This window comes from Clinocottus analis, unplaced genomic scaffold, assembly GCF_023055335.1.
Source record: "Clinocottus analis isolate CAN_PGR_092001 unplaced genomic scaffold, fCliAna1.0.p SCAF_24, whole genome shotgun sequence".
NCBI lineage: Eukaryota > Metazoa > Chordata > Actinopteri > Perciformes > Cottidae > Clinocottus > Clinocottus analis.
In genome coordinates, this window is record NW_027175976.1 from 4,590,410 (window position 1) to 4,612,500 (window position 22,091).

Sequence of the window (22,091 nt, forward strand, 5' to 3'; positions counted from 1 at the left end):
GGATTTACATTTACAATTACAGTCATGATACAATCATCTCTCATCATAATTCCTCTGCCCGGGATGTCAGCTCCGATAGAGAACAGGCTTTACACACTGCATACCAAACAGCTGCTTGGCAGGCCTGGCACCATGCTTCAGGCCGAGTGATTTACACCACGCGAAGCCTCGCTCTCTCCCTCTCTCTCCCCCCCCCCCCCCCCCCCCCCCCCCTCTCTCTCTCTCGCTCAGCCTCTGTGTACCTCTAATTCTTAATGTCTGTCTCTCTCGGCATCTCTGCCCCCTGTAATTCTTGCCGCTTGTCTCTCCTCGTCTCGCAGAACACAAAGCACATGTGTTTGACCGCGGCCACTTCCTCACTCCCTCCCCCCCCCCCCCCCCCCTTTTTTTTCCCGGGCGACACATCCTTTAAAACGTCCCGGTGTATTTTCGCCGAGGACTCGTAATGACATTTGTTAAGAGTCAGCCGGCGTGATTGCTTATGTTGTCAGGCTCCGGTATGTCATCCGGCCCTTTTTTTTTTTTCTCCTCCCGGGAAGAAACAACCTGAGTCGTGTGAACTACGGCGGTATCCTCGCGGGGTGTCAGAGGCTCGTGTCGAGCGGGGAAGTTATTCTCCTCCGGGATGAAGACAAATGGCCGCGTTTGTGCAAGTAAGCTACCTCTAACCTACAAGTCACACACACAACCGCCGTGGACCACCCTTCGGCGTCGGGCACGTACACAGGCCTCCTATGCAGCAAGAACAAGGGAGGAGCGAGTTGCACTTTATTGGACAAAAATAAATGAGTTTCCACTGAACATCTCAAAGAGGAACTCCTTTCTTCTGTGATATTCTACGTCGACCTGACTCCAACAGGCGGATAAGGTTAAATGACTCAGATTGATTGTAGACGGTCGACTGTCATGGGAAGACGAATGGGGCGACGGCAAAAATGAGCAATGGCATCTCCGTGGCGAGCCAATTAAATCCTCCAGTTTAAAGTCTTTTCAAATTGCATCGCTCCGCTGCATTCATCGCGCCATCGGCCGTTGGAGCAGCGTCCTCCTCTGCATATGTCGATCCCGCAGCAAATATCATACAAGTGCCGTGGAGAAGGCATGACTGAAGCAGCCGATCGATAGCCCAGTGTTGGTCACGGGTGATGTTTTTCTCTGGGTCCCTGCTGATGGCCTTCATAGGGACCGCTTCCCCAACGCAGCCCATGTAGCGGTGAACGTGAGCTGAACACGCGTGACGTTGTATGACGCCCGTATGTATGATGAGAAGGATGTGCCGCAATGGAAAGTTTAGCCGGTGACGCTGGCGTCCGCTAATGTGGATCCTTTATAAATATATGAATTGAAATATCAGTCACTGGTTTATCGCTGAAGGCCACTGGTCATCTCTGAAAGGGATTCAATCAGAGCTGTCCTCAGTATTAATACATAGTTGAAGTGTTTTTAATTATGAAACACTGCATACATTCAGCCGACACATCCTTGAAAGATGACATTAATGTGCTTTGCTCTCCGTTAGCTCTTATAGAGTTCAGTTTTATTTCGGAAATGCCAGCACATATCTGTGAGCATCTATTTAAATGGCAGTATGAATATCTCTTTTATGGCCTCAGGATATATTGCAGACCGAAGGTCCCATTGAAACTATGTTAAATAAGCAAATCATGTCATTCCGCGTCTGCTTTAGTGTCAGTTTTACTTTTTTCCTTCTTTATCTTCTCATAAAAATTGACATCTAGGGGATAAAAAAGTTTCAATCCCTCAGCAGCCTTTTGCCTGCGTTGACACGGTGACCCTCCCAGTGTAGTGATTAAGTCTGCCTGAGGTAAGAAAAAATCAAAAATCATAAAAAAAAAAGCCTGCAAACTTTAAACACCCAGCTTCACAGAGACACGAGTGTCTCTCAGTCACCGTCTTAGCTCCGGGGCTTGAAAGGATCTGATATTATTGGTTCCTCTTTAATCATACCAGTGTTATTTCTGAATGCGTTTCATCAGAAATAATTACGGTGTGTAACAGCCAAAGGACATTATCAAAAAGCCTGGCAAAGTGTTTCAGCGTTCGTGATTCCGCAAATAACATTTTTCCGTGGTGTGTGGATTTATGGAACGGCGGGAGGCGGGCAGTGAATCGGTACCTGCTTTTCAGGTGATGCATTTCTCTTTATAGACTCAATTATCTTCAACCATAAAAGAAGCTCCGCGGGGCTGGCTGGCTGGCGCAGGGGGGGAAAAATATATATATATATATATATACACACACGTTCCGTCTAAGTGTGGAGAGAGTGGCGCCTCCTCGTGAACGCTGAGAGCGACCACGTGGCCCCCGCGTCGTTATTTTCCGTCGCCCCGGCTGCAGCGAGAGGCAGCGCGCAGCTTGTCGAAGCGGAAGGGGTCTGCCGGCGGCGTCTTTTGATATCTTCTTCTGCGTTTTCCTGCCGATTTGCACTTTTCAACTCCGACCGGGGAATCGGCGCGGTTCGTCCTAAAATACATCACACGAGTAACTCTGAAAAAGTGCTCCGCCGCAGCAGTTCGAATGTAAAAACGTTCCCTTTTTTTTTTTTTTTTTTTTTTTTTACATCCTTATCGAGCGTGACACCGCTCATCACTTCCTGTGAGGCTGTCGCACAAAGTGATCGCACCCTGACTGCAGCGGGAGGCTTCGCACCTCGGAGATTGTCACAAGTCAGTCCTGATCCCCGAGATGGTCTATTATGGGATATTCGTCATGTTTTGTGTAACCGCTGACAAGCGTTTTTTACTCCACCTCCAACACGGCGAGATCTTCGTAATGAGTTCTCTGTTGGAGACTTTTACAATGATTTTATGCTCAAATCGCATGTGCCGAGTGAGTGTGCCTATTTGAAGTGCACTTAGAGACAATTTTATCCTTGTCAGTATTCGAGTGTTGCCTTGCCCTGTTGATCTTATCCAGGGGGCTGGCGCATCCTGGCGAAAGCAGCTTTATTTTAATGTCACAGGTATTAGATTTGCTGAAGAGCAGATATTGAAATGGGCTTGCACTTGCCGCGTTTTAAAGGGGCCTTCGCATCCGTTCTGCTTGTGGTGCAGATCTGGGTTGGGAAAATTAGTTCCCCCTCCCCTCCACAACCCGATGCTCGTCTATCGTTCTTTCTTTTCACTTTTTTCTTCTACTTTTTGCTGAATCCCGCACGCCGCCTGACAAGACTTTTATGCTAATACCAGCAGTTCGGGGAGAGGGGAGTGAAGGGGCGATGACAAGGGACTCCAGCAGACATCTTGTACGAGGAGCATGTAGAACAGAGCTGCTCGCCTCATTTGAGGTCTAAGCTATTTCATTTTATGTCCAAAATGCTCCTCTTAAGGCCTAATTATACATGGGCTGCCAGAAAGTAACAATGTAAAGTACAAGGGCTGGAGCGATTGCAGGGAATGTTCTCCCTGTCCTCTCCCATATCTCGGTGAAATTTACATAGATTAAAGAATAAAAAGTCCAATTACCATAAACAGCAATTAACATAACCTTAGTTAGCTTACATTTCATTTAAACAGGACTTCTGTGTAAATCTAACCTTCCCACCGAGGCCAAGACGACGTCCGAGTCGTACCGTTTACGACATTTCGGCTCGGTGGACGATGCGTCGCACCGTTTTGCGAAACAAAAGAAGACGCGCTCTCAGTCCTCCCGCACTGTACGGCAGTGACATCTGGTGATTCATTATTTCTCGGCGCTGTGCTTTTTTTTTGTGTGTGTGTGTGTGTGTGTTTTTTTGTGTTTTTTTTTTTTTTGCTGTTGCGCAGAGGTCTCGCTTCCAGGACGCCAGACACAGAGCTCAGCTCGGAGAAAGCCAAAAAAGAAAGAAAGAAAGAAAGAAAGAAAGAAAAGTAATTACTTCCTTGCCCTAGTTCTTTACCGAACCGCACCGTCGTGAGGCCTGAAGGCTTGCACGCGTGCTAGTGGGGGAAATTATCTTCGCAATTTTGTCCAAATATCAACGGGGTGTCATGAGGAAATGTTCCTGTGTAAACAAGGCGTTTGTATCAGAGATCCCGTGAGTGATTCGCCGGCCGCTATTGTTAAGCTCAATTAATCGCTTCGCCTTGTGCCGCGGCTCCCGGACTGCTATCCCCCCCCCGCCACGCGGTCTGGTTTTCAAAAAATTACATCGAGCATCCCGTGCCGCCGGGATGGAGGAGCTGAAGTGGAGGAGGAGAGGGAGGGAAGGAGGAGCGAGGGTGAGGAGGAGGGGGTTAACTGGAGCACATTCAGCTCTGCCCTCCGAGAGCTCCGCGGATCACGAGGCCGAGTTTGTTAAACGGGAGCGAACTCGAGGGAGAGGGCGCGTAAGAGTGCGCCCCCGTCGACAGTGTGAAAGGCGAGCCATCGGGTGACCCAATCTCCGCCCGGCAGCTGGCCACTGGCTCCCCGGCCAATTAGCCCGGAGAGTTGAGATGCTCTCACTCGCCGCGATAAGACGCCGGCTCTTTCTCGTTGCCTCCCCCCCCCCCACACACTCCCTCACCCCTCTTTAATCAGCCTCCTCCCGAGCATCGGTCTCCAGATTAAGGCTCTATCAGTGCGGCGCAGGGGAAGGGCCCCGCTCGCTCACAGCGGTCCCGCCTCTTCACAGGAGAGGAGGCAGCGGTGTGTGAGGGAGGGAGGCATGGGCCGACGGAGATAACGCGCTCCGAGTGTGGGGCTGAAGCGCAGGAAGGAAGGAAGGAAGGAAGCGAGGGAGGAAGCGAGGGAGGAGCACGAACAGTCAGGCGCAGGTCGCAGGCCCCTGGGAGCGCCCAATGTCGATCATTGTCTCCTTCCTTGTAAATCAAAGGCGTCACACGCGTTCACTGTCCTCCCTGAGCAACGCCGACGGACGGAGAGGGGATTGCGTTCCCACGGCGCCGGCCGCACGGCGCCCAGGTATGAAAACCCAGCGTCCACATAACGCACGGAGCAGTCGCACTTCAAGTCATCCGACTGCACTTGATAAGAAGAGGATATATCTGAAGCCCCGGCACATTGGGAGGAGATTTGTGAAGGTACATCGCGTTTAATCCCACACAGATTTGGTTGCCCTCTGAACAGTGGATATTCAGAAAGGATATCTGTGTAAGTCTTTTCCCCGCTCGCTTCGGTGCCTTTCATTCAGCGGGCCTCTGACAAGGACACTTCAGAGGGAGGAAGGGGACGGGAGAGTTGTTTCAGGGCCGACACGGTCTTGACATACTCTCTTGTTGTCACAAACAGAGGGCTTATGCACCATTGAGGAAGACGAAAAGCAGGTATTCCTCGCCCGCTGGAGAGACTTGCGTCCTTGGGCGTCGACTCGCCGCCTTCCATCCTCGTGGTGGCAAAACCCACGGGGCCTCCCGCCGCGGCGTCGAAGGTGTTTGACAAAGAGAAGCTTCAAGGAAAGCTGTTCAACATTTGCTTTTGTTCGGAGAGCGACGCTCGGAGTCGCTGAAGGTCGCAGGTGATGCATACTTTCCATTTCAAATTAAAGATTTGCATTCGTCCTTCTTTAGACCGTCTGATTCGGTTCACTTTTCCTCTGACTTTTCCCACATCGGACTTCAATGTCACGTTTTCATTAAGCGGCAGCTGAGCGCTGCCTGTTGGTATGGTGGAACTGATTGTTTTTTGATGACAGTTGAGAAGGTGACTTACATATTTAGTTGACGCTTAACATTGCTTGTGAGTGAGGACATTGGAGCATCGGCACGTCAGAGCATAACTAGCTAGCATTTAGCATCGGTCAACAACACAGGGTTCACGCGCACCAGCAGCAGCAAACGATGCCTGCAGGTAAAGTCGACGGTCTTCAGAGTGCCGTGCGGGGGCCGCGAGCTCAAAATGTATGAGATGATCAAGTTGAATTTGTCTAAAATTTGCCTTTCCAGCCCAGTTCTCTGTGCGGACGCCCCCTGAGGGGCCCGGCGCACAGAAAAGAGCAGCAGCTCGGCCCACTGGTTATCCATCACGCTCCAGGCCCGTCTCCTCTGGGGGCGCCGGTCAAAGAAGCACACACACACACACACACACTCGCCGTTTGTTTGCCACGACTGCCACCTCTGAGAATATCCTCACCAGTGACTAAATTGGCCGCGGGAAATCACTTCTTTTTTTTTTTTTTTTTTTTTGGAAGGGAGCGCGAAGCGTGGCCATTAGCAAGGAAGGCAGGTGTGTTGTTTCTGCCCCAAATCCCATGGATTTATTCCACGGTCATCAGGCCCCGGAGGGATGGATGCTTATTTGGCCTCGGCTGGAAGCGAGCGGGGTTAAGCTAACCGGGGACGTTACAAAGTCATCCCATCGCTCGTGTCATTTCTTTGCGTCCGCCGGGGTTTGGATCCCGACTCGAAGAAGCCGTCTGAGCAGAAGTGCTCATTTCCACCCGGCGTCAACATGTCTGCGGGGGTCGCCTCCAGCGGCCTGTCGACGACAACTCTTATGAATACAGTGTGTGCTTACCGCGTCCACGCGGCTTCGACTGAATTCTAATTTTTTTTAAAAAAAAATTTTTACGGGCACTCTGACAATGCACATTGAAGGAAAGGCGAGCGCCAATTATAGCCGCGGCGCTCCGAAAAAGTGGCTTTTAGCACCCGGCGGGAGATCTTGAAACTCGGTGACTCGGTGACACGCGGCCCCTCACTCCCACATCGACATGCGCGCCGTGTTTCCCTTTCAACTCTTTGATTACTTTGTGGATGCAGTGATTGTGAGGCCACCCTTGATTAGCTCAATTTATTCCCCAGCCATGCCAGAGGGCCATTTAGGGAAGTTTTTTGCAGACTCTTTCCATTTATCAAAATGGGAAGTAGACATGATTTGAATCTTAATATGTCCTTGCGGCAGAATACAAACGACTGCACTCCGTCTCTCCTTCTGCACACACACACACACACAGAAGAAACAGGAAAAAAAAAAAAGTCTCCGGACAAGATGTTGTCGCTACGCATCTGCCTTATGTCGGTCGGCTTTTGGATTCTGATGTTACGGATGTGAACCGGCCCCCAACAACTCTCCGCCCCTCCACTCCCACTCTCTGAAAGTCAGAGGCGACGACCGGGATGGTGATTCAGTGAGTGGAGCGGCGGCGAAGTCCGATCTTCGATAACCGCGGCGTATAAATCCTGCTTTCCGACCAACGCTGGCTCCCAGAAAGCAATTCACGCGTCGTTTCTTTTCTCCAACACGTGGCAGAGCTGAGCTGCACCGCTGGAGGAGAACAAATTGGGGGAACTATGGGCCTTCATCAAACATTAAGTGGCCTGCCGACTTGGAAATGTGAACAGGAATAGACTTTGAATATGAACACATACATTTATGTCCATTTATGTTATTCATTTGGACAAAGAAACATCATTTGCATTTAAACCGAGCACTTAGTTTGACAGCGATGGAAAGAGTTCCTGGAGCACCGCTGGCATTACTCAGCTTTTGTGAGGTTGTCTTGGAAACAAACGTATATAGCCTGTGGAATACCTTGGCAGCATCTTTAACGGCCGATCCTGGAGCAGTTCATCCCTCAAATCCTTATCTTTGGGATCGGCCTGGAGCTCCTCCCCCCTCATCATCCACGCTGATGTCGGTCTCGTCGTTCTCGTGTCAGCCGTGCACCGTTGTGTCTCCTTCCTAATCTGTTTACACTCCATCTCTTGTCCTGACGATGCTCGCGCATCTGGAGGGATGAAGAATGGGGGGGGGACAATGCGGCGGACATTAATTCTCTTTCTGAGAATGTCTTATTAGTCTCGAGAGGGCGCTTCCGGAAAATGGCTCCAAATTTATCTTGTCCCAGTTCCAGCCCGACGTGACTGAGGGGAATTTTTCGTACCGTGAACGCTCATCAATTTTGCGTTTACGCTGAATCACTGTGTCCTTAAGAGGACGGCCACTCGGGAAATTATTTCCCCCGGAACAAACGCGTCGGACTCGCCCGTACTTAACCTGCATCCGTCCCAAAAGCCTCGGCTCGGGCCCGACGCAGCCGCTGCCTCGGCATCGCATTGTTTTTTTTGTTGTTTTTTTTTTCCCGAAAAGCCCCTTTCTGCGACTCTGTGCATTTTTCCGGCCTGAAAATAGCAGAATCACAGGAATGTGGCAGGACTGGATCTCCGCCGGCTGATTGGATTGTCTTTTGCTCCATCTCAGGCTGCATTAGGCGGCCGAGGATGTATAAAAATGTGATGGATGCCTCCTCCTTTACGTCTGGAGCGCTCTGAGCTGACCTCAGCAGAAGGCAGGAGAGGCACACACACACACACACACACAAAAGAGAGAGAGAGAGCTTGTGATTTACTGACCAGGCCGCTTGAAAGCAGGGTGGAGGATGAATGCCACTCAGCCGCCGATGCATAGAAGTGCTCTCGCTGCTGCTTCGTCCATCTTTCTTTTTCTTCCTCCCCCTCCGTGATGTTTAGAGAACTCGCCTCGCGTCGGTAATTATCTCTCGCTGGGAATCATCACGATTCTGTGATTTGCTATCAAAACCCCTCTTTCATTCCTCATCTCAGTTTCCGGTTTTACGCGCTAATTAGTCTGCGCGGTCAGAGCGTTATCTGCTCTCCTCTCCCCTCGCCCCCATTATTCACCGCTGCCATTCTCATTTCACTGCTCCAAGGTTTTAACATCAAGAACATCAAGATCAAGTGGAGCAGTGGTGGTTTTAGTACTAAGTGGGTGCGTCTGCCGTGACCCTGCCATCCATCTGTCAGTAGTAATTAGGACGCTAATAGGATATTCTCGAAGACGAGGAGGCGCGGCGTTCTGTCCCTTTTAGTCTGCACGCTGACGTCTGCTTGACTGCTTGACAAAGCACAAAATTCTCCGGCAAAGGGCAGAGCGCCCCCCGTTACCCTGCAATACTGTAAGATGAGTCACGGTGTCCTCGTCATCCATCCACAGAGCCGGACGAGTCCTCCGAGGTCAACGTGCGAGGCTTTGAGAAGAAATGCACTGTGGGTCAGTCGGTGCAACATGGCGTCCCTCACACCCGCGGTCTAAACATAGTGTAATCAAAGTCGTACGGGCCGGCAGGGAAGTCATTCATTGGACGGTTTTCAGGGCTTTAACCCCGGGGGAAATCAAGGCGCAATTAATTACGGTGACGTGTCGGATGAGAGACATTCAGAGCGTTGCGAGTCGGCACAGTTCCACAGCGCACACCTAAAGGAACAAAGCCATACGTCATGTCAGCGATGACACCATGTGTTGTGCCCGTAGTGACTACTGTCGCCTTGAGCCAGATGATGAGCGGTCTACAGAGGTCTGGTGACCTCACTTCTTCATCATATTGTGTGTGCTTTCTTTTTTTTGTTCTTCCATTTTCAGAACCCGAGCAAGTGACATCACTCGAGGCCATTCATCAAACTCTGTGCGAGAGGTTTTATGCCAACTTTTCATTTCTCCTCGCGCGCAGTAGCGCTCCCACCCAAAAAAAAAATTGTAAATAGTCTTTGATGTGTGAAATTAGCGCACGTCCCTTCTTTTTTTTTTTAAAAACGAGCGGGCGACTCCGCCAGAGTTCCTTTGAACTCCATCTAATGGGTCAGGTGGAAAAAGCCGCCTTTGAGCCACAATACAGCGACGCCATGAATATATAAGAGGCGCACAAAATGCCTGAGAGGAAACCCGGCGGTTTGTTCCAGAAAAGTGCGGCGGTTAACCTCTTTGTTGTACGGTTAGGAGCTTGATGAGCTTTGTGTGTGTCGGGACGCCCGGTGGCCACTGTCGGCAGCGCGCCCTCAGGAACACTTTCATTGCTTAGTTCGTGCAGGAGTCTAAATTGGAAGACTTTGGCCGCCGCATCATCATCTGGAGATCACTGGAGTTAATGAGAAGGAGCGAGAAGGAGCATTATGCAGAGTCTCTCTCTCTTCTGGGGTAAAAGAGGGAGACTGGAGCAGTCAAGTAGACTATTACCTCTAATGTGAGGCATTGTATCCGCTAAGGAGGTGGCAGATGCCTTAATGAATGTATTTAAAGACTGGAGCTCAGCAGGAGGTCTGGTGGAGAAAGCCTTTTTTCTCAGAACAAAACCTAAGCCTTATTTTTAGATTCCTTGTCCCCAAAAAAAACAACATAATCTTGTTGTTACAGCTATTAAGAGTTTTTATAGATTGCACAACCTGCCGGCTCGTCTTTCATTTCTTGCGTTCAGACTCCCGGCAGGTTCCCTGTATCATCTTCCCTCGTTCCTCCGAGGAGCATTTGGTGTTCCTGATATCTTTTTTTCCCCCCCCCCCTTTTCGGTCCGTCTATCACAACACAGCGAAAGTTCCCCCAACAAAGTTTCTGCGCGCCGACGGGGGCGCGTGGGGCAATCCAAACTTTTGTTTACTCGCGTGTATAAAATATCTGGAGCATGTGCAGCGCTCATTCATGAATTTGCCGTCATTAGCGCGGTTCCAGACGCGGGACGCAGCCACGCAGGCAAACGGAAATAAACCTGCGTCTGCCCCGGCCCTCGCGAGCCTCTGCCGCCATTAAAAAATCTTTAATTTCATACCTCTCGTCCGTTTATCCTCCCCCGGCATCTCTCGCACGTGTGCACAGTGGACTCAGGCTGTTTGGTCATCTCATTGGCTGGATAATCGGCGAGCTCCACGAGGAGAACGCTTTCATCAGATTGCGCAATCAATATCCACCGCGGGCAGGAGCGCGCCTTTTTTGCGGTTATCCTCCTATTCGTTACAATGTATGGATTTAAATACAAACACACAATAACAACAACAAAAAGAGCACCAGCCCCGCTGTATGGTCTGCGGAGATTGCTGGAGGAGGCACTGCACCGCACGACATCGTTCCGCCGGCGGACACGCGCACCTGTAATGGACGGGAAAACATTAGCATCCCGAGCAGGTGGAGGATGAAGATATATGATGCGAGAGGCGTTCATTGGCCGGGCTGCTGGCCTCTGTTTTACAGCCTTCTAAGTGTTTTATCAGTGGAAAAATGATCTATATATGTATATATAGATATATACAGCGCAAGTACACACGTTTGTGTGCGTTTGTGTGTGTGTGGACATGTCCATGTATACACACTAAAGAGAGGAAAGGCTTTTTCAATTGCCTCATGCCCCGCCAGCCTGCCCCGGCGCAGCTGGGGAGGAGGCCAGAGACATTACTCAGCTATTAAACTGTTATCCGCAGGTGTCACCCTCAGCAGGGGCTGTGTTGATGGAGGCGGAAACGCCCTCAAGGTCCACAGCTACACACACACACACACACACACAGGGAGAGACACTCGCACACGTGCATCCTCCAGGCAGGGGGGTTAGAGGTCCGGGCTCATGGCCGCGGCTCCCCCGGGCTTGATGGGGCGTAACGGGGGGGTGAGAGGGGAGCAGACGGGTGAGCCAGATCGGGCCGGGATCGGGGCAGCGGGACACCAGAGGACAACGGGACCGGGTCAGGAGGGACGCCACCCGCCACTTCGTTCCACCCCGTGATGAATCGGCCCGCTTTCGTTCCTCTTCACCCTCGGTTCCGTTGGGAGCAGCGCACGCAGACACATCAATCGCATGTGTGTATCACTACAGCGTATACACACTGCGTGGAGGGGGGCACTAAGTGGAGCAGAGGCGGAGAGACCAGTGTGTTTGTGCCCGGCCGAGAAGGGTTTAAAAATAGCCCGTGTCAAGGTGGATTGTGGGAAATGGAGGACCCGGAAAAAAGGTGTAATCCCGCTGTTTCGAGAAGTAACCTTAAACTAGCAAGAACTGCCCTTCTCTTTCTAATGTTTGGGAACACAATTAAAAAAAGGATCAGGTTCCTGCGGGTCGAGAACTCATTCAGGCGAACGTCGGACTGCGTCAGACCTTCACCGTCGGGGTCAGGTGGATCGTGATGTGTCAGCAGACACACATCGACTGTTCAGAGAGACCACAATGCGGCGCCGCGCTTTGTGTGACTCATTTTCCCTCCATTTGCATCTCGAAAAGGTCTGCAAACCTTTTAAATAATCCTCCCTCCCTTTGTTTCTATTAATCAGAGAGTTATTTGTCTCCTTTCATAACGACTTGGACGTTAATAGCTTCTGGTATTTACGCCAACAACATCGGTAGGCGAGACACTATCTGATAAGTGACTCTTTTTTTTTGGGTTGTTGTTGTTGCACTCCATTATGCTCCAGCTGTGCGAGCTGATGTTTCAGGAAGCAGGTTAATTCATTACCTGCTTCATTAGTTCTGTCCCTCAAGCTATGGCACCTTTCTGTTTCTAATTTTTATTCCTCTAACATCACATTTCCACAGACTTTAGACCAAGGAATGCCAGACAGGCTGTTTCCTGTACGATGTCCCTCGGGGGCTTTCCTTGAGAAGAGGAAAGTACCACCCATAGGGGCGAGCGGATGATTGAAGCAGCTGGACTGAGCGGGAAAAGACTCGGACCTGGTCTCCGATACATAAATATGGGATGGCCAACCATACAGCAGAGCAAAAACCGAACCAAACCTTCCCTTAATAACCTCTTTCAATGCAATTCACACTTTTTAGAAACAACTGCCGCCTCCTGAAAATGTAAGATGGTCCAGTTGGAAAGAGATGAGAGGCGAGACAATCTGCTGCTCGTTCAAATCCAGTTGGAAACCTCCGCTAATTGTATCCCGAATGTTCGAAAATGTACAATAACGGTTTGAAGATGAGGTTTAGATGGCTGACAAGTGTCCTATCGTTGCGTTTCCCAGCCCTCGCTGCCGCAATCGGTCCCGTCTGATACAGACGGCAACTGCGAGCGTGCGTTCATAACGGCGGTGAGACGTTCAGGGTCCTTCTGAAGTCGCTCCAGAGCTGCTGGACACTGCCGCTGCCGGGCGGCCGCTCGACGGGGCCAATTCTGTTCTTGGCACGCCGCGTTTGACGCTATCGCAGAGCCACACACACTGTTGCCGCAAAGAGAAATCTCTGGCTTGAGTTTTCGGGTCCGGCCCCGGAGCAAAAAACTCGGCGGCGCTGTGAGCTCGCTCCTCGCGGTGTCGCTTCAATAAGACGCGAGCGGCGGAGGCGGGAGGGGGTTTAGTGTTTAGAATATGCAGTGTTGTTGTTTATCTCCCGGTCTAATGAGACACAAGGAGGCACGGGACGGCTGCTTATCTCCCGCGTCAGGATCGGCAATCAGAAGTGAGACGCCGCGGCACACGCGCTCCGCCTTTGCGCGCGGCTAATGATTCGCTGCACTTCGGTGTCTGATTTGCTTTGCTTTGAACGAAACAAATTTCGTTTCAAGGGCTCAGCAAGATACAATACTTAGTAATTAAGCTCCGGCGTGCGCCTCCATCCGAAACTATTGACTTTCCCCCCACGAAGTGCTGTTCAAGCAAATCAGCAGGTCCTGAGTAGTGTTTCAGAAACATTCACACCTGGTTACCCCGCTGCCAATCAGCAGATTTTTTTTTCTTCTTTTTCCGGGGACCATGATGCTTTGCAATTAGCAGTGAGAATTGTGCCATCGGCGGCCTTCTCTTCGTGTCCGGCGTCAGTCGCCTCTTTGTCCTTTACGTACTAATCAGCAGAGAGAGTGTGAGAGGGAGATACAGACAACATGTGCTGAGGTGCGTGTACAGCATGATGGGATGCTTTGAAGCGTCTGTGGATCCCTTGGGACACACACACACACACACACACAGAGAGACGATGCTGTGTGGCCTAGAAAACAAAGCAGGGAAACTACATAATGGCCACGTGTCCTGATTGAGACTTCAAGTCGCCTTTTTAGGAGAAAACAATTGAAAAGCCCTCGTATCCGACCTTTGAACCCCGTCACAGAGGACAGGCGGATGATGGAGTGTGCCGGGAAAGTACAGTATCATGAAGTCTTCCGTAACAGGCAAGACGTAGCCTCGTCGTATTAAGGCAGCCAGCAGCAAATTGGACATCCAGGCTAATAGAAGCGACAGAGAAACTGCTGCCAGCAGATTTCCTCCAAATCTCCCCGAGTAATTCCCCCATAAGCTCTGGCGTCACCGCCTCACCACCCGGCCTCACTTTAACCCCCGGCTCCGGCCGCCCAGCAAGGCGGCTCAGGCCTTCGCCCTGCCGGTTTAGCCTCTTGGTTCCAACGCGTGCACATTGTTCATGTCTTGAAAGGCGGCGCTCCCTTTTTAAATACAGCTTTTGAGCTTGTAGTGTTGTGTGGTCACAGTTCAGGACCAGTATTGTCACACACTGGGTGTTGGCAGGCTCTTTTTTTAATTATTAAAACGCATACCTACTTTATAAGCATTGGGCTGTTTCTCAAAGTTGCAACTTTCGAATATTTTTGCTTTAATTTGCTCGTTTAAGCAAGACAAATGCACCCTTCACATGCAATTAGTGCTGAAACAATGTGTGTATTACTCAGCGAGACAATTCTCAGAAAATTATTCGGCAACAATTTTGATAATTTATTGTTTAAAGTCAGTTATAAATCACAAATGGCAAACATGTGCTGTATGCGTAGAGCTTCACAGTCTGATTGTTTTATGTTAAATAGCGTATTGAAGTGCGTATCATTGTCCTAGACAACACAAGAAACCTCAGGACTCCGTGTTAGGACTTTGAGATGAACATTTCTCATTATTATGCCGATTTTTAACGACAAAACAATTTCCCCCCCCAAAAAAAATCTTATCTCCTGATTAACTGACGCTGAAACGAAGCCCTGAATGCAATCAGCCCGCTGAGGCGGTGACTCATGCAAGAGGTGACTCATGTTCTCTATGCGTTGCCCCAAAAAACACCCGCGGAAGAGCCTCTCGAGCGGCTCGGCTGTACCCGCTTGCGTCTTCCCTCTTTTCCTCCCCGCGCTCCGCCTCCCAGCCTCATCTCTGCGTCTCCGCTCCCGCGACCTCCGGGGGGTCGAGCGGCTCCCGCCGCGCCTCACCTCTGAAAGCGCTCGACCTCGACCCGCTGTCCCCGGCCTCGCGCCGAGGCCAATCGGCATTCAGGACGGCGGCCCCCTCCGTCCGCGTCGGTGCCGGCTCCAAATCAGCCCCCGGCGTCCCGGGGTGCAGTGCGGGAAGAAGCTCTGCACGCCGGTGTTACTAAACAGCAACTGATGTTACAGGTTCTGTGTTCGGCCGCTTTAGGAAGACTAATCTGTGTTTTATGGATTCTCTTTCTTCTCTCACTCATCTCCCTCTCTCTCCTATCCCTATTCCTATTGATCTATTGCCTTAACTCTCTCTATCTCTCCCTCCTGCTCTTTGGTCCTTCTTTCACTTATAGAGCAAAGTCTTTTTTTTTCTTCTTTTTTTTTATCAGCCCCACTGGCTCGAGGGATGGCAAACCGGTCTGTCGATAAACCCCATTAGGTTCAAACTGAAATGTCCCGAAAACTAATGAATCTGTTGCCGTAAAAGTTTGCCCAGACATTCATGGTGTCCAAGGGATTACTTCTCCTGACTTTGCTGATCCCCTGACTTTTAGTTTTAGTTTGAAATTTAGTACCAACAGCAGGTTGCTACTAAAAGTTTCGTTTTTTTTTGGATGATTGATGGAGTCTCATAACATATTTTGGACATTTTCTCACTCAAAAAACCTACGAACACCCGACAACATCTGTCTTTTGTCTTTAATAGGAAAGGTTATTGGCATTCCCTCCCAGGACAAAGGGCTTTTTTTTTTTTACTTCACTCGTGCGCTGCCATGTGACACGTGTTTAAATGGTTTATACGATGAATACATTCAGCAGGGAAAGTCATGGTAGTTTGTGAACACGCGATGCACATCATTGAAGGCTCTCTCGCTTGATTCAAACTTGGCAAAAACCAAATGAAACTCATCAAAACCATCTTTGTTACTCAAACAATCATCGACTCTGGTTCGGAAGGCTGAACGAACAAAGTACCAGAGTGCGGCGTTCTTATTCTTCAGCAAAAATGGAGAGGGAAAAAAAACTAATTAAAATGAGTTTGGGGGAAAAAGCACATGAAATAATGCTGGAATAAACTCACAGGTGAAAGAAGCAGCATAATATAACATTCATCTGACATCTCCAACTAAATTAGCTGAGCTAAAATATGTATTTGATTACGAATATGTGGTCATATTAAATGGTGTTTCTGTGTATTCATGTGGCATCATGTTTAAATGACTTCTTACTGAAACCGTCCATACCTTTCAGCACAAAGATGATCGAGATGAAAACAGGAGCCGGAGTGGTGCCCAGAAATGTTTCGTTGAACCACTAACAAGAGCGCGTCCCGCCAAGTTTCCTAAAATAGCATCAGTCTTTTGTCCCGTCAGAGTTGGCCGTTACTGTGCTGTACTCCATTGACCGCTGAATATAATGTTATGGAGATGAATAGAGTTCTCATTTCGACTTGTTACCCACGAGCGGAGCGATGCATTGAGCAGCACCCAGGAGACGGTGCCGAGAGAGAGAGAGAGAGAGAGAGAGAGAGAGAGAGAGAGAGAGAGAGAGATGCATGCTGGGAACTCCTCTGTATGCTGCTTGAGTACCTTGCACGAGGATGGAAGTCAAGATAGACGAGTGGCAGACCGATGTAGTCAAGTAAAGACTCCATCACTCTTCTTGTCCCACGAACTTACCATCCTACACACACACACACACATGCACACACACTTTTGTCACACTAACGTCAGTTATTCCCAATTATGTCTACTTGCTTTTACTGAACCTCAGTCATCCTGAGTGCAGGGCTAAAGGTGTCTGTAGCATCAGGTAGCAAAGGTTAGCATGAAATGCTTTAACTCATTTCATACGTTACTATTTAATGCGTACAGGTGTACACACTGTCGTCCTTGTACACACTCCTACAGTAGCTTGCACACACAGATCTTTCACTCTTTCCATTTTGCGCACAAAGCCTCATGCGAACCCTTTCCATCTCATCTGTGATATTAGTTCCGATTTTATTAGAAATCCTGCTGATACAGTATTTGTGATATTCGTCGTGGATTATCACTGAGCGCCGATCACATGGTGGATTTGGGAGCTCCGCCCGAGTCTGTACAGTGGAGAAGCTACTCGTCGAACAGTGGATGAAGCAAATAAGCCCAAAAGCTCCCAATGTGCCTGCTGGTGGACAGATTATAACAGATGCTTGTCGGTCTGTTTCGGTGGTGAAATGCGCTGGCTGGGAACGCTGATAAAGGTTGGGGGGAGGGGGGGGGGGGGGGGGGGGGTTTCGGTGATGATTGTGGATCAAGCTGCTGTGTTGTATGCATGAAACATACTGATCCCCCCTCCTCCCCCCCTCCCCCAAACCTCCCTGTTGCATTCAGGGGACGACGCATGATTGGCAGATCAGCATTTGCACTCAAATTTATGCACACACCGTGATATCTCCCTCTTTAAAATGTTTTTTCCACAGCATAAGGTCATAATTTACCTCGCCTCAACACACACACACACACACACACACACACACACACCTCTTGATAGAATTGCTTGTAATTTATCGCATTGTTTTTAATTAAGTGGATGGCAGGGGAGTTTAAGTGGCCGGCAGTTCCAGGACGTGCCGTTTTCTTCCCCGAATTCCAAATTCAGCGCACGGCGACTGTACCGCGGCACCGCGGAGGCTGGATCGGTCCCAAACCGCTCGCGCTGTGCCTGAGAGGGATTGAACGGTTAGACAAATGTCACCTTTAGAAGGAAAAAGAGCCGGGATGACGAAGCGAACGGCCGGGCGTATGGCGGCGTACTGGAGCTCCGCAGACAGGCTTGTGTATTCTCAGTTTGCCGGAGAGGATCAGAGAGGAAGCGGGCCTTGGATTACAGAGATGCTCGGCCCCGATAGAGGAGGAGTTTAAATGAAGTCGCATCGGGCTCAGTGCAGTACTTCCACACTTATTGTCTGGTGAAACAAAAGGATGCAGGAACGAGTGTAGTTCACATCCCCTCTCTGACCTCTACATCCGCTCCTCGCAGCACAAGGGCGCTCAATAAGGAAAATGTACTGCAGCAAGGAATCGTGGGTGGAGCGAATCAATTTGATTATCCACAGTGCAAGCTGAGATGTCGACTGAATATAGTCAGGAGGTTGAGCTACGGACTCGGAGGGGGGGGTTCATTCAGGATGACTGGCGGTAAATGTGATTTATCCGTCCGCCGGGTCGCCGGGGAGAATACCCCAAAGGTTATTCGCTCGAGTTAGACGCTCGCGAGATGACGATCTGACATTCAGCGACAGCGACCTGATGACCTTCCTCAACCCGGCGACGCTGAAACCGTTTATTTTTGCAAAAGCGCCCCCCGACCAGTCATGTGGGCGCCACTCACCCCGACGGGGGGGGGGGGGGGGGAGTTATCGCCGCCTTTGTCGCCACGGATATTTTCCTATCGTGGTGACATTTTGGCGTCCCCGGATCATTTGTCGTTGTTGGGTTTTTTTACATGTTTTCTCATCGTGCAATGTTCATCAACGGCACGTTGCGTTGTTTTCTTTTGAGCGCGACAACGGACCCCGGCGCCCTCTTTCAACACGTGAACGTTCATTTATTTACCGCCATATGTTCATGCAAATTGGACGGACGGAAGCATGGGTACTACAAATTACTCCAATTATCATGGCTATGCACCAGAACACTTGTTCAGACACACACACACACACACACACACACACACTCACACACACACAAAGGCCGAGGTCTCACTGTGTTTTTTGCTGTGAACATGACGGAGAGAGAGAAAGCAGCAGGACGCTGTGTAGATGACGTCCGCTCTCACCAGAGCTCTAACCTTTCCCTCAGCGCTCTTCCTGCAGAGTCTCTCTCTCTCTCTCTCTCTCTCTCTCTCTCTCTCTCTCTCTCTCTCTCTCTCTCCTCCCGGCCCCTCCGTCACACCGTCCCCATTGTTTGTCCCCGTCCCGATCTGGCACTCATCGTGGATACCTGTTTATGCACAAAGCACTCCCGAGACGGTGCCACAAGGCAGCAGCGAGAGGTAGATGAGCGAGGTGGAAAGACAAAGGAGAGACGGGATGAATGCGAGGCGGAGAGACGCTGAAACAAAGAAGAATGAACAATGAGAAGAGAAACGGATAAATGGAGTCGGACCGCGTGACGGCGGATTATATTGTTATTGGCGTTTTGACCAATTAGCATTCGCGGCCGTACCTGTAAGTGACACTTCACACTTCAAATTATATTAAGCCGAGAAGCGATTAGTCAGTCGGCTGGAAATTAATCGTATTTGTCGTTTCTAGAGCGAAAAAAAGAAGGAAAAAAAAATCACTATTTCGTAGAATAAACAATTAATCAATGATAGAAAGTGATGTTTGTTTGTCTTGGACACACATCATTAGTTCATAAACTTGATGAACACGTTTGCAAAAAGTTGTCTATTTACACATCCAGACTGGAGGAACATCAGCTGAAAGTTGTAATCCTCATTTTCAGTCGTGGTGTGCAGCCGCATTACCCATTTGGCTTGAAGGTGAATCGGACTCTTCCCCACCTGTCTGGAGCAGATGATATCAATGCAAGAAAAAAAGATGTGATGAAGCGTCTTTGACTCATATCCACACTGTACTTTGGAGAGAGCATCTCAGGACATGCACTCCCAGCCCCTGGAGTGCCACGGTCACACCATGTAAACCCAGTTCTCTCCTTTTCCCACCATGCCCCTGGAGAAATGTGATGCAATAATTTCCCTACCCCCCCCCAACACCTCCCTCCCTCCCTCCCCTCCGTCTCCAGCTAGATTTAAGGTGATAACTTGCAGCCGCTTTTTCAAACCTCTTCCGCTCATTCGCTGCACGTCGGCGCCTCGGTTGCGTTGCCCCCCCCCCCCCCCCTAACTCCCTCTCTCCGGACTTCCTTTTCCATTCGCCTCACGTGCGGCGCAGACATCCAACGCCGTGCCTCCCTGAAACGCCGGGGAAAAGCACCTATGGGTCCCAAACACTCTGCTGTGTCCTGTTTTCATTACATGGACTCCCCGGGAGGGAGAGGGGCATGGATACGGCTCCCTTGCTCTCCGCTCGCCGCTCTTTCTCTTCCCCCCTCTCTCGCTCACTGAGCACAGTGAGTTGTCTTGATCTCGGCTGGTGAGTTTTGCTCCACTGGACCGTTTAGGGGCTAGGTTCTTTTTTCGCCGATGTCTTCGGAGACAAGGGCCACTCTGCGGCAATGAGGTGCAGCCAATCAAGGCCTTGGAGAAGCCCCGAACATGTGAGCGTACGGCCGGAGGACCGACTGATATGTGGTATGGCGAGACAAGCCTTTCGGGGGACAGTTCGGAAAAAGGCCCTTTCCTGTTTCAACGTGACGGATGCTGGAAGCCATGTTTTCCCATGTTTGGTGTGGAAGAATTCACCAGGCCTGTGTGTTGCTGGGATGGTTTCGCGATGGTGACGAGGAGCCTTCGTGCTCGACCTCGCTAATGCTTTTTCACGGTCCGGCGGGAGCAAATCCCGGTCGCCAGATCGCAAACTCCACCGGGGGGAAAGCCTTTCCCATAGGAGTGGAGACTTTGCGTTGAACCCCTGACCGATAACAGGCCGATGGGTTTTGCGGTCTTTCGTGACCTGCACGACACGCGAAGATGATTGGGCGGGAGGGTCCGGAGACTTATAGGATCACGACGGACGAAGATGCTCGAAACGCGAACCGTGAACCACAGCATCCCTGGTTTGGATCCACACGCCGGGGTCAGTGTTGCGTGTCGTTCCCCCATCTCTTCCCCTCTCACTGTGGACTCACTAATGACGGCGAAGCCACAGAAACAGCACAGCATCGGAAGCAATGATTCACTTTGTGTCATCGACGTGCAGAAATTCAAGTGAACGGGGGGCAAAGCCGGACGGAGATTTGATCCGATAATTCAAATTTGAAAGTGCCATTTAGCTTGCGGTCATGTCCGTGACGTACATGAAGGCTTGTGCCGTGTGGAGGAAGAGAATACTTCAAAACCCCCCCGCCCCCATGGCCGATAGTTAAGAAAAGCGTTCGCTGAAAGCCTTGCTGAAGTGGTCCCATGCTGAGCGTCTAACCACAGGGAGCTTCAGCTAGGAAATGGGACTGTTGGGAGTGTGGGCATGCTTCAAAGGTGACACAGCAAGGCCTTCAGAAACCTGCTCCTTAATGCCATCAGCCTCTTTCTCTCATTGTGCTTCAATGTAGTTTACCTCTCGACCACATTTCCCATTTCCCCCGGCTCTCTGGCAGCATCAGCACTTCAGACGAAGAATCAGGCTTCCGCTGTACTTTACTTGTCAGGCCCAGTGGTTTGTGTGTTTGGATCAGTGAGATGGATGGCCTGGCTGACAAATGATTCTGTTGAGGAAATAGCAGCAACGACTGATGCCGAACAGCAGCAACGGGCAATAAAGCCACAACGAGCGGAGCGTGTAAAGATGTAAAAATGCCTCGCGAAAAACTATTAGCAAAAATAGCATCTGCTTCAAAGTTGACTTGGCAATCGGCATCGTCATCTGATGCTTTTCTAATTGTGGTGTAACCTTGTTTCCTCCGTTCGGCGTGGCATTTGTCTAATGTCACGTGAAGTAGCCTTTAAATGTTTCATTAATGTCTAATGAGCTTTTCATTAGGAGAATTCATCTGTGACTTCTTCCGCGCAAGATTATAACCAACAGCAGGTTTTACATCGGTAATGATTCTCCTCTGGATTAGGCCCTGCTTTTGTGCTAAAGAGCATTGTTATTATGAGAACATCAATGCAAAGAGAGGGTGTTGATCTTTGCAAATGTCATGCTCTGTACCACCACGCTCAAATTATTCACCCGACCGCCTGCCTGTTTGTTCCCCACCGCCGAGTAATATCCCACAATACCTCCGTATTTAATTTTCTCGACCCGGCTCGTCCTCGGTAAAATGTAACACGGAGCAGAGAAAATTGTAATTTCACAACACATCATTGAGCATCTCCTGTTCCGATTGCCGCGCGTAAACGCGGCTATAAAATTCTCGAAAAACCGCTTTACACATTGGATGGCGCCTCTCGATATCTGCTGTAACCCGCATAATTAAGGGTAACGGCGGCGGCGGCGGCATGCCTACTTAGCGGTAATGAGGTGCAATGCCAAGTATGAATAACAAGAGATTGACCATACGCGGGCGGAGCGAATATTGAACGCGGCGCAGTCGATGGCTGCCTTTAAAGCCCGCGACCGAGGGGTAAACAAAACAA

At 50.1% G+C, this 22,091-nt stretch overlaps 1 protein-coding gene across 3 annotated transcripts in view; it reads left to right on the top strand.

The window, feature by feature from the left end:
• The window catches only part of LOC137793910 (interleukin-1 receptor accessory protein-like 1), a 182,337-nt gene that overhangs the window by 135,077 nt on the left and 25,169 nt on the right, over positions 1 to 22,091 (top strand). The gene's annotated exons all lie outside the window — the stretch shown is intronic.